Source organism: Saccostrea cucullata, unplaced genomic scaffold, assembly GCF_032062105.1.
Source record: "Saccostrea cucullata isolate Sc308-1 unplaced genomic scaffold, CSIRO_AGI_Scuc_v1 ctg13874, whole genome shotgun sequence".
Lineage (NCBI taxonomy): Eukaryota > Metazoa > Mollusca > Bivalvia > Ostreida > Ostreidae > Saccostrea > Saccostrea cuccullata.
The window spans coordinates 1-11,336 of NW_026919067.1; the positions used below are offsets into that span (position 1 = coordinate 1).

At 31.3% G+C, this 11,336-nt stretch overlaps 1 long non-coding RNA gene across 1 annotated transcript; it reads left to right on the forward strand.

Moving 5' to 3' along the window:
- The first annotated feature begins 5,322 nt into the window (after window positions 1-5,322).
- On the forward strand, window positions 5,323-9,804 carry LOC134278727 (uncharacterized). The gene is made up of 6 exons (XR_009994510.1): window positions 5,323-6,121; window positions 6,602-6,664; window positions 6,865-6,975; window positions 7,102-7,207; window positions 7,564-7,706; window positions 9,248-9,804. It is a non-coding gene; the product is annotated as an uncharacterized LOC134278727 (long non-coding RNA).
- The last annotated feature ends 1,532 nt before the right edge of the window (window positions 9,805-11,336 follow it).

An 11,336-nucleotide genomic window follows, 5' to 3' on the forward strand; every position in this document is an offset into this window, starting at 1 on the left:
TTACATATTCTGAAAATAATTTTTTTTAAATCTGCTCTTCGGTATTAACCATTTATGATGAGTGAAGATGTCGTTTTGAAATTTTGAAATATGTGGCCCAAGGGTCAGTAATTCTTGTGGGATGTGGTGCACAACTGGTTATAAAGTAGAAATGCCATTTTCTCTTTGTTCGTTGATCTAACCCCGTGGCTATTAATAACCAGTAAGCATGCTAAGTGTAGTTATGATAAGCAATGACGCCCCGTTCAAAATTCTGAATTTCATGGCCTCTGGTTTAAGGGGGATGTACAAGCCATATTGAATCTAGTCTGGTGTAAAATAAAAATACCAAGAATGCGCTTAATACTCTACTAAACTAGTCCAAAGTTACTCAAAGTGCTAATGCACTAATTACCTACTGTTAGAGACCAAAATCAGTTAATAATTAAGTTTATTTTGTTTTAATTAGGAGGAAATTAATCATGTTAGAACTGCGCAGCTACAGCATTCACGAGATGAAAAATGCATTGAATATAGTGTTAATTTGATTCATTGATAATATGGCTACAACCATTTGTTTCGCTTTTTTTCTTGTCATTATCCAAAATTCTTGAAAATTTGATTTTTCATATGGGTGTCTTCCTGAGGCCATGTGTTCATTTCGCCCACCATTCCTCTGTCACACAGAGTTCGAATAGCATTGGTTTTAAAATAAATGCAACCATAATAACATCAAGACAAGAAATTACTAAGTAATAATCATTAGGTTATATTACTTACTACTTTTATTTGTTGCATTGCATCGTCTGATTAATGAAAAAAAGCGATTTTAACCCCACTCCAGCAAATCGGGAAAAACTGTTCTGTTTACAGCTCGAGTTTCCTCGATAATATCATTCCACTGAGCACGTGGTTGGCATGTGCATATATCTGCTGTGGATAGATGCGTTTATTACCATGATTATATATTTAATTTTTCATGGGACAAGTCTTGATGATTTGTTGGTTTCTTTAAAACTCAAGAAAAAAGATAAAACATGGCCTAAACATATGTGATTACGGTGGGTCTTTTTTCTGTGGCGATAGAAGTTATTTTCAAATGGGGCACTGCAAGGAGGATGCTTAGCATTTAATTTGAAAAAGTTAAACAATATACGGTGCATGAAAAACAAATTGTAATTACATGTCTTACATTCGAAAAGTTGGTACATGTGTCTATTTTGTTTAGCAGTTAGATAGAAAAAATAGGCAGTTATAGGATTTCCTTCAGGCACCTCACAAAAATAGCTAGATTGTTTGCAATGAACCACACATAGTATGGAGTAATGTTTGGACATAAAAACGCATCATGTCTCATTATGTTGACAACATTGTAAGCTCTCGCTCATTGAACATACGAAACTTGATAAAATATATTGAGTTGTTTCTTTGAAATTTAGAAGCAAGCACAATGTTTGCAAAGAAAAGTCCATTGCATATGCTATGTCTATCACGCAAAAAAATGAGAGGCTACCCCCCCCCCCCCCCAAAAAAAAAATCCTATGTTTGTTTTTCAAAATAGTGCCAAAGATTCAAAAATTTTGCATTAGATGGAACATGTACTAACAATTTGTTATAAAAATATTTGGTTGCCCTCTCTCCCGATCTACTGCCTAGAAATGACCCGACTCATTTTTTTTTTACATCCCATTACATGTTTTTTTTTCTTCCGTCAACGAATATGTTTAAAATTTTAGGAATTTTTATCTCACCTATAAATACGGACCCAATAATTTTTCCCTGAGTTGGGAGGACCACCAAACGTCATTAAGATGGTATAAAATGTTTATTAATGTTGATTTTGTTCTTTACTCTGTAAAATTGTAATTTTGACAAAAAGGGCAAATAGAAAAGGTTTTTGTATTCATTAAATCTCCTAACCCACTCTAAATGATTTCATTCCTTTTCAAATGTTGCTCCGCTAAAATCAAAATTGTAAATGTTTATTAGACAGAGTATACGAGGGTAGACCAAAAAGTAAACGATATATCTTAGGTATTTGATAGTTATATTATTGTTGAAATATTCAAGTATTTTTTAAAGTGTAAATTGGAGGTCTTTGATAGCATATTGCTTAATTAAAAACACATCCCTTTTCAAACTTGCTAATATATCACTGGGCAATATAACAAGTATCATATTTAACCATCTGCCTTCCTTCACTAAAACGATCTATCCAATCATTGATTGAATTTGTAGGAAGTCATTTGTCTTAATAAACTATGAACAAATTCTTATATGCTACTTCAAAGGCATTTTTAAGATATACCATAAATATTTTAGTCGTTTGTTAAACGAGTACCACTGAGGCAACCATTTATCGTCACAAGTACCTGCATAATGACGTCATTATGAGCAAAACTTTATTCAGCATATATGCTATTTTATAGAACTTGTGTTTGGCTATGTGTGCACCAAATTTGTTTCTAATCTGAATTGTGGTTTTGTAGATATAGAGATAGTTCGCGAACTTTTTGATCACCCCTCGTACTAGTAGGTACTAAATCAAGGTCATTCATATCGATTTTATGTGTTTAATTTCTTTGTGTTTCATTGGTGATAATTAAAATTTTGATATATATTATAAGTTATCTGTGGCAAACTTACAAACTCTTAATTCTTAACTTTGATGGTGCTCATTTTTCCTTACCTGCAATAAAAGAGTTTAAGATTTTTTTTCTTTGATATCAATAAGTACATTATTTAACAACTGTGCGATAATAATACTAAATAAATTACTTCAAGCCATACTATAACACATTTCTTCTTTTAAAAGTGTTCATACTATTTGAAATATTTTGCAACTGTAATTCTCTTCCACATTTAAAGATTGTTATGTCCCTCCATATTAAGAAGAGGTCTGGAAAACAAAATTCTGTGCTAAAAATAGACCACGTGCTGCTATCCATGAACTACTTTCATGGTTCTTTACACTCTTTTTCAAGACAACGATACCTTGTTTTGAACTTGAAATTATCATTTAAAAGTGCAAAATTTAGACATTTTCTCAACAAATGGTTGTAGAGAGAACATTGATGCACAGTTTGCATATTTTTTTTGATTTTTTAACGCTCTGCTGAATTCTGTAGCTGCGCAGTTCTAAGGAGCATATCAAAAGCATTTTTCTGCAAAAGTATAGGTTATATATGCACAACATGCATTCAGTTATGAATATTTATTGTATCTTTATCATAAGGACTTAAAATTTGATCAAAATATGATGTATTTTAGCCATTTGAAGAAATGTTTACATTTTGTTCTCACAGCACTAAAGGTGGCCGTACATCCTCCTTAAAACACGAACCAAAGTGTATTGTTGGAAAGTTGTTGAATGATACTCATGTGACCTATAAGGCCCGTGGGTCTCTTATTTCCTTTAACTTGATAAGCAATGACGCCCCGTTCAAAATTCTGAATTTCATGGCCTCTGGTTTAAAACACGAACCAAAGTGTATTGTTGGAAAGTTGTTGAATGATACTCATGTGACCTATAAGGCCCGTGGGTCTCTTATTTCCTTTAACTTGATCTTCCCTATATCGTATTATTCACTGTTACATCTTATCTTCATCTAACGTCTTATACCCTCTAAAGTCTTACTCTCTAACTTTTCAGGTTGTTGGAATCATCCTGGCTGTTGGGATATTTCTGGGACTCTGCAGTAGGAAGACAACTCAAAATTGTAAAACAAACCACGGTGATCAATGTTTAGATGCAATTCCAACAGAGAATAACAAACCAAATGACTTATGATGAGTTTTTATCTGAGAAATATAGCTTTATATCAATAAATCACACTACCTTTTGTAAGGATACGATTTTTAGGAAGAAATTATAGCTTTACATCAACAAACCTCACTATACCTTTTGTAAGGATGTGATCCTAACGAAGAAATTATAGCCTTAAAACGTGATTTTTTAGAAAATAAAAATTATGCAATGTTATATATTTAAAATGTAACATCTAATTTTTTAACATAAAAAAACATTTTTTTATTTTGAAAAAAAATATCAAGGTACTTTATAACAGCATTTTTTAAACTGTTATCATTTTTTTTCACCCCTTATCCACATCATAACTCCTCTTTGACTGGTAGACAAGAGGCTTACTCCCAAAAACACCTGACCAATTTTGCACTGGAAATCGATGAACTAGACTTTAAGATATTAAAAGCTTCATATTCACATTTTCCGTCAACGAAAAAATTGCAGATTCACCCGAAAATTTGATAATGGAATTGATTTAAATACCGAGAATCTCTACTTTCAACCATGCAAAAATTATTATAGTGCCCCCCCCCCAAAAAAAAACAAACCAAAAAACTTTTATGGACTGTAATATGTGTAAATGTATGAACTAACACCGTGATTGACGTAAAATTGGAAATGTTGAAAAAACAGGTCATAAATGATAACACTGGCTTGTTAGACTGTACACGTACAGGAGGGATGGGAAATTTTCTTTCAACAATTTGTAAATAATAAAATTGTGACGATTTATTGATAATGTAGATAATGTCATATTACATGTACAGAAAACAATACACAGACATTTACTGATGTTTTACTGCAATTATCAGAGACTTTATATAATGTTGTGAGTTGACGACTTGATATGCTTCTCGCTTCTTTTTAATAAAAAAATGAAACATAACTCTGTTGTTTTTCCCATATCGTTTGTACTTTAACCATTGCAGTATTCGAGATTTTCACCTCAAAACATGCATATGCATTGTGAAAAATATAACCCCCGATAAAAGATCCACCTTAACTCCAGATCTAATATTTCAAAAAGAGAAATGTTTGCATTTTTATACTACTTAATCTGTCCTTATCTCTCTAGAAGAATTTTTGATTTCCGATATATTTTATTGTAAAAAATAATATTCCTTTTATTGTCTCACCTTAGTCCAGGAACCGTTATGAACCGTAAAAGTGATGTTTATTGTGGAGACATGAACAAACACTGGAAAAAAGAATATGGATGAGGTCAAATGGTCATTTAAAAAATTAAAAATTTTTTAATAATTGTTGAAAACGACAAACACCCCGTTTGTCGTTTTCAACAATTATTAAAAATTTTTTTTGTTGTTTGCCTAAGTAGTTGAAAACATGTAAATATTTTATATCAAACTTACTAATCATCTAAAAGAGAAAACTCCAAAGGACATATGTACAGGCTTTAGGGGAGTTATACTGCTTATCAAAGTCAAAACATTGGATTAACGTAGAACGGATCACAAATAAAACTAGAGATACTGTGAGCAGTGAGCTTACTAAATGATACCCGTATGATTATAAATGGCAAGGTCTATGTTTTGCTCTGAAAGAGACCCGAAATAAGTGTCAGATCAAAAAGTAAAATAGGAGGTCCACAATGGCATTACGTAAAAAAGAATCTGTGAAAGTATCATTAAATTTTATTCAGTGGTACCGTAAAGTTGGAGATGAAGATTAGAGATTGCTACCCTTCAATATTATAGAAAGAATGGCAGCGTCATTGTTTTGCTATGCGAAACCCAAAATATGTGTCGGATCAAAAAATAAAATATATAGAAGGTACACAATGGCGTTCCATATGTTATATGCAAATACAACAGACCCTCAGTTTCATAAAGTTTTAGTTCTTGTATAGAGGTTATATAGAACGAAAGAATTGCACCCACTCCACAATGTGACGCTTAAGTCTTGTCTGTGTCTCATGCGATTTAAAATTTGGTGAGGCTTCACGGTTTATAAAGCGTAAACTGCCCCAAGTTATGTTATATAGTATAATATAAGTTGAAATAAGCTTCATTCCTTAAATAAAAAAGCAATTGAAAGACATCACAAGCCAGGCATTCAGCATCAGTATGACAGAAAATTGTATGTTACATAGATCATTTGAGTGTTATTCCATTTGATTTTATATTTGTAAGTTAAATATATTTATGACAGGAAGAGAGGTTAAAGAAATGATACAACTGCATCTTTTTTTTTTTTACAGTGATGTTGTTTCTACAACAATGTTGTGTGTGACCAAGTTTGAATCAGGCTGCAAGAATCATTCAATATTTAAAATATCAAAACCAGTAATACAACAGCTTCATACAGCATGCAAAGCTGGTAAGGACAAGATTTAGAAAAATAATATGACTCAATTTCTTTAAATATTCCACCAGTTACTGTAGTATATAAAATATGGTCTGTTTCTGAGAACAATCTCCTTTTAAAAATAAAGATTAAATTGACATATTCATCAAAGATTTGTAAACCTATTAAAACAAAGTCTTCTTCCAAAATTGTAAAATTATTTGCTGGATTGCCCATAGTTCAGAACCCAGTGTCGAATATCTGTCATGTGTTTCTATCTTTTAAAAAAATCTACAAGATTATTAAATCAAACTCAAATATACATGTAGATTAAGGTGCATTTTTATGTTCCATGTTTGCATTAAAGGTGATTTGAATTCTTTTTAAATAATCTTACATTAATTATGAACCTTTAGGTGAAAATAATTCACGGGGCTTTTTTGTCAATATTTTTAGGAATAGAAAAAAAACGTACTGACGCTCTTTACATTATATACTGGATTCTACTTGTAGTTTGTAAGGGCGGATGCCTATATGGATTGGATTTTCCAATTGAGAACTGCACGTAAGTATTTTGTATTTATAACTGATTTTTATTATTTTCCTTGTAACAATTTTACAGTTTGGCTTCATTTAGAATATAAACACTCTTTTAAAACTATGAAAAAAGGCGAGGTCCTTAGCATTTTTATTGTGGAGATAACTTATATTACGGTTTGAATAAATCTAAAACTTCAAAAAACTTATGGTGACACATCTTTTATTGACACACAGAGATCTTATATTGTGTCTGGAATCCCAACTTGAGAATTGTCCACAGAATAAAGACATACAAAGGAAAATTAAGGGATTGAAAAATCTTTGTTCTGACATATCTAGGAAGACAGGTTTGAGTTTTTTTTAATGAATGGGGGAAATATGTTTTTTAAATAATTTAATATTTGAAAAAGAAAAGAAATCATGAAATATACAAAAATGCTTCCTCTTAAGATTGCATTATTGGCCTTTTAAAGGTATGAATTCCTTCAAGACTTGTCTTGCCAGCTCCAAAATTAAACAGAACTGCAAGCAATTCTTAAAACCACCTTTGCAAAAAGAAACGGAAAGTAACGAATGCAAGTAAGTGTTACTTTTTCCTTATGTTAAAACAGAAAGATTGATTTCGACTTTTAAAAAAAATGTATATAGTTTGTAATATTTTTCATTCCAATAATTAGTTGGAAAAAAATTGATATTCAAAGCGCCCCACAAGAATTAATTATAAATAAGTGTTGATAATGTTAATTTTTTTTGGCCTAGAGTAAAGATTTAGTACCCAAATAAGGCAAGCTACATGTTCACGGTCACGAATAATTTTTCATGGACTTATGTAGGTTCATATAAGTACTCCTTTTAAGTTGGTACAAAATTCACATAAAGACTGTTATATATTTTTTGTTTAAATGTGACTACCTCTTTTTTATATGTTATCACAGAAGAATATCAGATTATTCATCATGTGCTACGATGGCTTTACCTACGTGTGATAATGAAGAAATTAAGGAATTTGTATCAGAAACTGCTAAAACACTTACGATTTTGAATTCAAGGCGTGAAGGTGGCATCCAGTGTCAATCGAGTAAGTTGAAAATTGGCGGTAAAATAAGGATAAATTACAAGCTTGTTTTCTTTTCAGTTCAGTGATTTCGAGACACTTCAAAGAAGTTGTACATAGCTATCAGTAACAATAACTGCCAAAAGGAACTGGAAAATGTATTATCTGTCCAAATTGTCTTTGTTCGAGATGTTTTTAAAACGATTAAATGTTATTTATCAATGTCAGTGAAAATCGGGAAAAACATGCCATGCCAGATGGTAGGAAATAAAATATGATTTTATTTACATATTGTAGATTGGTGAAATTGTGCTCTCTTGGAATCCGCTTTAATTCATGAAGGGTTCAACAATTATTTTTCTTAAATGTATAGGTTGATCATGGGTTAAGCTGAAATATATTTTGAAATACAATAAGTGAACTTAACATCAATTAAATTTTATCATTATTAATTTCTTGATTATCATAAATATAAAGTTAATTGATTTAAAATGGAATGTATGATTAAAAATTATTACGGTCGCTACAGTCAAACCTAAAGCATCAGGGTTACTCGCTCTCTCCGTGGACAGAAGGGTCTGAGTTTGAATCTCGTCTGCGACTGACCTAAATCGACAAAAAATAGATAGAAACTGTTCATTCGCCATGCACTCGGCAGTTTGAAGTGAATGTTGCTGGTCCTTCGGATAAGACCTTAAAATCCGAGGCCCCTTGTCACGGCGGGCGTTGGCACGATAAAGATCCATCACTGTTTAAAGATCCTGAGTGCCGAGTAAAGGTCCAAATTTGAAGCTCCTCACAGGTATATAACAACATATGAGTGAAAAATTCTCAAATTGGGACGTTAAAGGAGCTGGGTGGTTGTGGCCATTTTAAGACAATATTGATCTGTTCGATATGAAGATATAGAAAATGATCAAATTTTAAAACTAAACTGTATGAAACTTTTCTTTGCCAAATGATAGTTGACAGCTTATGTTATCATATCTAGAAAAAAAAAGTTATATCTGGTGGTTAATTAAAAGATTATTTATTAATTTGACCCCCTAGCCTCTTTAAACAACATTCTATAAATCAATTAATCAAACCTAAGACGTACATGTAAGCATGTGTATTGACTGTTCTCAAAAGAAGTGAAGGTCAGGATTCTGTGGATGAGACAATTGAAACGGAAGCTTCCTGTCGCCAGCTCGTTGGCACAACAGCACAGTAGCCCCCTGAGAGCCATGAAATGTTGAAAATATGGAGATTAACGAACAGTATTAGATTTCAAAATTCAATGCAAACAATACAAATCAGGAGCAGAGAAATCACGGACATCTTAAACATCAGGGTTAAAAAAATTGAAGCCCTTCATCGGTACATGTATATGGTGACTTCCCCAAATGATTGAGAAAATTTAAACCACAAAATACAATAAATCAAACAAATTTAAACAAGGATATTGATTTTCCAACGTAATGATGTAATAGATTGTGAATAATTTATTGCATCTGTAGTGAATTCTATAAGGTTTTAGGATTACAACATTTTTTCTATGCATTTAAAATACAATTATTTTTCAGGTGACGGGAGAACATATTTTCCGGATTTATCGACCCTCGTTCTTACAGGTCTCCTTACGTGGATGAGCATTTCCTTTTAAAACAACTACCTCAGTATTGTTTATTACAATGTATTACTTTTTAAAAAAAAAATTTTTAAACAATTTTTCTTGTAAATTTGGCTGTATCTAAAACGAGTGCATAGTGTAAAACTGCTTACGTAAATAATCGTATGGAAGTATTAGTTTCTCTAGAATGCGTCTGATATTTATTTATTTATATTGATGAATATTTTCTATTATAAAGAACGTTAGCTAGAATTCAAATCTGAACTCATGCTCACACATTGTTGAAAGGTATTCTAAAGGAGTTATTTGAAGATATCTGACAGTAGTATGGAATACAGTTTTAAGGTTCATTACTTAATCAACAAATGTGAGCATTACTTTATAGATGTATGAATGCAATAAAGATACAAAAATACATTGGTAAAATATTAAAATATTTTGAAGAAAAAAATTAAAGCAAACTTTTAGAATGTATATTTTACCTAGCGAATTATTTTCTTATTCTGTAATGGTGACATTCTTCCATTAAAAAAAATATGATTGTAATCTTCCTTCTGGAAAAAGGCTTTTTATAAGAATGTTGTATGAATAATATATGTATCTTATGAAAAACAATCATCAAGTATGTAATGTAAATATGTGTTTCATTTCTTATAATTACATGTAACTTGCAAATGTATTTAAAGGGATATGGTCACAGTTTCACGAAAGATTTTCGTTTTTTCCCCATGTCTATAAAAACTTAATTAAAGGTATTTTTAATTATCATTAAAAATTGAATTTCAGTTGTCGAGAAAAAAGACAGAAATAGAACCTCAAAGCTTTGTTATTTAAACAAGGGTCGTGTTGTTTTGTTTGCATCTTAGGTTAAATATACTTATATGTTTTCTTTTAATGCATTTTTTTTCAATTAAGAAGTTAGCTCTATATACGATTAGACAGTTTCAAGTGATTTGCTGAATCTGGTTTTATTATTAATTTGATATTATATATATGTAAACAAAAATAAGGCACGAGTCTTTATGAGCTTTATGAGAAATTTAAAGTTCTGTATCTCTTTTGTCAATCAGCAAATGATGTTCAATGTTTTGCTGATTATTTGAATTGCCTTAATAAGGAATTTTAAACATTAACATAGGTCTAGTTTTTTGGGTATCCAGAGCATTAATGATAGTCGGAAACGTGGGATATCTTACATAACGGATGGAACCCGTTTTACATAAATTATCCCAAGTCTACAACTGTTCTTGATGTCCCCTAGCATATACCCAATATACTAGACAGTGATTCTTTATATTTACATTTTATTGTGACATAAAATTGTAAAATATAGATTTAAAAAAAAAAGTCTAATAGATTTAAATTACACGAGGCCTCCTAAGTATGTAAATTTCAATACCCCCCACCCCACTGACGTCAAACACTAAAACAGCTGCACAAAAATTACATGCATATTAGGCCTCCCTAGCTCCTGAATTTTCCATTTCAGAAATAAATGTTCCGGTTGAATTATCAACTCACCTTCCTATCAAAGAGTTATCACAGAGAAAACAAGTAGAAGTCTAATATATTCACTTTAGAATAGTCTGTTATAAAAGAGAACAGGGGATCGGACTACATGTATTTCAACGCTTGATCTATACGTCCGATATGCGTTTTCATAATCATTACAACATCAATAGTAGAAGTCAGAACACAAACAAAAGGATAAGTTTTCATGTATTGCAATGGGTCTATTGTAAAGCAGTAACATTTTATTCGCCACAACAACAAAACATTTTTCCAAACAAAAGATACGATGTAGAATTCTTTTAATTTGTAATGTGACACTTCGTAATTGTTGATGGGGATTCATCCGTTGAATAGAAGGTTCTGTGTTCTTTTATTCGTTTTAAATATATGCAAGCTCTTTACCTTTTCCATCAACAATATGCAATAGGCAAACATGCTTTTGCGTTATCACAAATGCATGTGATGCAAGTAATGCCATAGTAATTAATCTGAATAGTAATCGATTTATTCAATCCGTAAAGAATGGAACA